General features: G+C 46.7%; 1 non-coding gene across 1 annotated transcript; it reads left to right on the top strand.

Moving 5' to 3' along the window:
• The first annotated feature begins 4,954 nt into the window (after positions 1-4,954).
• Positions 4,955-5,063, top strand: LOC118758679 (U6 spliceosomal RNA). The gene has a single exon (XR_004995778.1). It is a non-coding gene; the product is annotated as a U6 spliceosomal RNA (small nuclear RNA).
• The last annotated feature ends 450 nt before the right edge of the window (positions 5,064-5,513 follow it).

Below are 5,513 nucleotides of genomic sequence, written 5' to 3'. Positions count from 1 at the left end.
TCTTCCGGGTTTCCCATGCGGGTGCAGGGTCCCAAAGCTTTGGGCCGTCCTTGACTGCTTTCCCAGGCCAGAAGCAGGGAGCTGGATGGGAAGCGGGGTCTGGGATTGGAACCAGCATCCATATGGGATCCCGGCGTGCGTGTAAGGCAAGGACTTTAGCTGCTAGGCTGCCACATTGCGCCTGGGAAAGGGGATTTTAAAGATGAGAAACATGGGAGCTGGTGTGGTGGTATATCATACTAAATTTCAACCTGCAGCACTGGCATCCTGTAAGGATACTGGTTTGAGTACTAGTTCACTTTTGATGCAGCTCCTGACTGTGGCCTGACTGTGGGAAAGCAGCAGAAGATGGGTCATGGCCCCTGCACCCACGTAGGAGACATGGAAGAAGCTCCTGCCTCCTAAGTTGGGATCAGTTCAGTTCCAGCTGCTGTGCCCAGTTGCGAAGTAAATCAACTAAGGAAGATCTCTCTATTTCCTTCTCTCCCTGTAACTCCACCGTTCCTATAAAAATAAATAAATCTTTAAAGAGAGAAAGAAAGAGACACAACAAGGAAAAAATTTCACTAAAGGCTCAGAGGGCTCAACGTAGCTGAGCAAAGCAGCCTCATCTGGCTGGGACACAATGTACTAAGAACATTGGAGCAAAAAAAAAAAAAAAAGAGCATTAGCACTCTGAATTTTTACAGGCTGTGAATTCAGCACACACCAATTCATTCACAATCTTTACAACAACCCAGCCAAAAAAAAAAAAAAAGTGCCATTTCCTTCATTTTTACACAAGCTCTGAATCCTGGAGCTGGTGTAGCCCAAGGCTGTCAGTGACAGAGAGCATTTAAACCAGAGCCCTCTGACTCCAGAGCGCACGCTTCACTATGACGCTATGCCTTCTCCTGAGCACCCCAAAGCGCACAGGCGTGTTGTCTCCAGGGACTGCTCGAGAGTCGAACCCCCAGCTGAGACTAGTAATTCTTTTTTTTTTTAAATTAATAATTCTTGCAAAGATATTCCAGAAATGCTGTGAGCAGAGACTTTCAGAGTAAGCGTAAGATCTTCCAATGGCGACAGTGTAAGGAGCTCTCCCTGCATTCCAATGTGTGAGATGGCTGAGGATTCTGCGACACCAGCCACATGACTTGATATTCACACCTCTGCTTTACCTTGGAGTAGTAACAAATTAAATCGAAATCAGCAATCCACACTGAATGATTTCACTTCACGCCTGCAGCATGGCTGCAGTAAATGCCAAAAAAGGAAGCAGAGAGAGTTAAAACAGCATTCAAAGAAGGCACATAAATTACCCCCAAAATCCCGGACCCTGTACTTCCAGCATCTCTTTCTCATTAATTCTTTTTAGCTCTTAGTTCAAATAAATAGAGTGTGAGCAAGAATTTAGGAAAAAAAAAAGTATGACTTCTTTCCAAAAAGAACCATTCATGATAAATGTGACATGTGTATTTGCAGAGTAAATTCTTCCAGGAAAACAAGCCAAGCAACCAGCATGTCTTTGAGAATGGATATTGACATTTGCAAGAGAATTGACATTTGCCACATTTAAAAATAGACACTCTAATAGAAAGAGCATCTGCCCACTGAAAATCAGAATTTACATACACCCTGCCACAGACCAAGAACTCTGACCAGGTTACTGGGCTACTCAGTAGTACCCTAATTTTAGGGCTGTACAGACAGGACCATCAGACTAACTTCAAAGGCTCAGTTTTAACATGTAACATAAGGACATTTAAGTCCAGCTCCAGAATAACTAAAAAGAACACAGGACACAGGCTTTTTTCTTTTTCTAAAGATTTATTTATTTTTATTGCAAAGTCAGATATACAGAGTGGAGGAGAAACAGACAGAAAGAGCTTCCGCCCGATGATTCACTTCCCAAGCGGTGGCAACAGCAGGAGCTGAGCCAATCTGAAGCCAAGAGCCAGGAGCTTCTTCCAGGTCTCCCACGCGGGTGCAGGGTCCCAAGGCCTTGGGCCGTCTTCGACTGCTTTCCCAGGCCACAAGCAGAGAGATGGATGGGAAGTAGGGCTGCTGGGATTAGAACCGGCCCATATGGGATCCCGGGGCATTCAAGGCGAGGACTTTAGCCGCTAGGCCACGCCGCCGGGCCCAATATATATTTATTTTTAAAAAGCTACATTATTACTGTGCCACAAAACCTCTGTCCTGGACCTGGCACAGTAGCATAGCGGTTAAAGCCCTTGCCTTGAATGCACCAGGATCCCATATGGGCCGGTTCTAATCCCAGCAGCCCTACTTCCCATCCATCTCTCTGCTTGTGGCCTGGGAAAGCAGTTGAGGACGGCCCAATGCATTGGGACCCTGCACCCGCGTGGGAGACCCGGAAGAGGTTCCAGGTTCCCGGCTTCGGATAGGCGCGCACCGGCCCGTTGCGGCTCACTTGGGGAGTGAATCATCGGACAGAAGATCTTCCTCTCTGTCTCTCCTCCTCTGTGTATATCTGGCTGTAATAAAATAAATAAATCTTTATAAAAAAGTAACTATATATTTATTTATTTTTATTGGAAAAGCAGATATACAGAGAGGGAGAGACAGGGAAAGAGCTTCTATTCACTGATTCACTCCACAATGATCAGAGGTGAGCTGATCCGAAGCCAGGAACCAGGAGCTTCTTCCAGGTCTCCTACATGGGTTCAGGATCCCAAGGCTTTGGGCCATCCTCTACTGCTTTCCCAAGCCACAAGCAGGGAGCTGGGTGGGAAGTGGAACAGCCAGGATACAAACTGGTGCCCTTATGAAATTCTGGTGCATTCAAGGCAAGGATTTAGCCACTGAGCCACTGTGCCAGGCCCAGTAACATTGCTTTACTCAGCAGCTGGGGTAATGCCTGAATCCATTCTCATGACAGCAGAGCCATGGACTGTTCACACGCAGGCACCCGCATGTCCTGCTGAACATGTGGTTTATGAGTAGCCTTAAATCTGATCCTCCTGCTTACTCCCCTGGGGGGCGCTGTTCTTAGAAAGGTAGCTGAGTGATAGAGTCGGCCTCGGGCTGGTGAGAGCTCCAGAACATAACCTACCTCAGGATGTCAGATGCACTTGCTCAGGTTTTTGAGTCACGAGTTAGTGATGTAGAAAATGAAACATGGGAGGAGAATTCTTTCCGAAAGTGTCAGCAAAGGCAGCAGTATCCAGTTTCCAAGGGCAGCATGCCGATGGGGCCAGCAGGGGTGTCCAGTGCCCACTTCTGGCACAGCCACAAGCTGGGACTTGCACACACTACCGTGTGGCGGCCCCAGTGGCCTAGCCCCAGTCGGGCCGCTCCGAGATTCTGGCCCTGGTTTGCCTTTGCTATCTTCCTTGTTTTCACTCTTTTTCAGGATCTGGGTCTTTGGCTTCCTGGTCATCTGTGAGCTAACCAGAATCCTTTGTGTCAGTTGATTTTCTGCTTCAGCTGCCCAAAGGCAGTATTTGTTCTTTACCACTAAGAACTCTGATTGCTGTAATAATCCAGCCCCACTGGTTTGTAGATGGGATTAAGAATGAGAGGACAAGAACACACAGCTGATTGGCAGCAAACCCACACCAAGAAAGCAGTTCTCTGGCTCATGGTTTTGTGTGTTTATTGCCTTATCGTGTTTATTGTCCCTTATCTTCATGGGGACAGATAGTGCCACAGCCACCGTGCTATGCTCTGTCCCCTAAAGAGCCTTTTTGCTGTCTCCCGCCCAGAGATTATCACTGCGATGACCTACATACCTACTTGCCTATACCTTCCCTGACTCATCCCTAAGGCAGTAATCTACCAACCCTCAGTCACTTGCCCTCTAGGCCCTTTAGGATTCCAGCATTCTTAAGGCTTGCTTCCTTCCAAAATCTATCTGTTGAGGACCTACTAAGCATCTGGCACTGTATTAACTAAGCTAAGTATCCAATAGTGAGGAAAACAGATATGGGTTGGAACAGACATCACAGTGTAAAGGGGAAGTCAGATGGAAGATTAGACAGGCAGATAAAGAAAAACACAGGCAGGCATGGCAGACAGTAAGGGAGGGGCTTTATCTAGAACTCAAGAAAGGCTCCCTGCAGCTGGGGTGTTTGAGCAAGAAGGGGGAGGAGGGCTTCTCACAAAGGAAATGGCATTCCAAAGGTCTTGAGCAAGAACAGCACAGAAACAGAACAGCTGAAAGGAGGCTGGCAGGGCCAAACGAGAGCTGGATCTGAAGTGGAGGGCTGAGGGGGCCTTGGGGAGCAGAGAGAAGAAGGGTTCATGTTTGTGCTGTATTTTGAAATCATCACTGCAGTCTTGCTGTGGAGAACTGGGGAAGAGATGGCCGTGTGTGTGTGTGTGTGTGTGTGTGTGTGTGTGCAAACCAACTGGGAGAGTTTGAGAGAGAAATGATGGTAGCTCAGACTTAACAGGATAGCGTGGAGAAAAAGAGAGATGTAATCAAAGGGATACTTGGATAAAACAAACAGGACTTTGTGTGTGAAGAGACTGGGAAGAAACTGTTACAAATGAAGCTGTGAGCCAGTTGCAATGGTTCAGCTGACTGGTCCTCCCCTTGCAAAGCACTGGGGTCCCACGTGGATGCTGTTTTACATCCCTGCTGCTCCACTGCTCATCCAGTTCCCTGCTTGTGGCCTGGGAGAGCAGAAGAGGACAGCTCAAAGCCTTGGGACCCTGCACCCACATGAAAGACCTGAAGGAAGCTCCTGACTCCTGGGTTCAAATCGGCTCAGCTGCAGCCATTGTGGCCATTTGTACAGTACACTGGCAGGTGGAAGCTCTTTCTCTCTGTCTCTCCTTCTGTCTGTAGATCTGCCTTTCCAATAAAAGTAAGTCAATCTTAAAATTAAAAAAAAAAGTAATAAGCAGCAGAATAAGCTACACTTCAGGGTAGATGATGTATGCTTTGCAAAGCAGCTGATTTTAACATGGGATGCCATGAGTTTTATTTGAAATAAGTTGAGTTGTGCTCACTTCGGCAGCACATAGAGTAAAATTGGAATGATACAGAGAAGATTAGCATGGCCCCTGTGCAAGGATAATTAAGTTGAGTTCAGGACGCCTTTTAGATGTTTCAGTGGATGTGCCTATGTATATTAATCTGAGTCTTAGACAAGAAGTCTGGGCTAAAGAAAAAAACGCATTTTTCTTTGTTGTATAATTGATCACCTAAGCCATGAGTGGGGATGAGTTCACTTGGAGAGAGGGAGTAAACAAACAAGACAAAGAAGAAAAAGCCTTTAGAAATCACATTTAAAGAGTTTATAAAATGTGGCCAGTGTTGTGGTATAATAAGTTAAGCCACTGCCCATGATGCCAGCATCTCATATGGACACTAACTGATGTCCTGGATGCTCTACTTCCAATCCAGCTCCCTGTTTATGTAACTGGGATAATAAGTTAAGCCACTGCCCATGATGCCAACATCTCATATGGACACTAACTAATGTCCCGGATGCTCTACTTCCAATCCAGCTCCCTGTTTATGTAACTGGGAAGGCAGCAGAGGATGGACCAAGTGCTTG

The sequence above is a fragment of the Ochotona princeps genome, chromosome 2 (assembly GCF_030435755.1).
Source record: "Ochotona princeps isolate mOchPri1 chromosome 2, mOchPri1.hap1, whole genome shotgun sequence".
Classification (NCBI taxonomy): domain Eukaryota; kingdom Metazoa; phylum Chordata; class Mammalia; order Lagomorpha; family Ochotonidae; genus Ochotona; species Ochotona princeps.
Note: the sequence above shows the minus strand (reverse complement) of the source record. Positions and strands in the feature narration are given on the sequence as shown.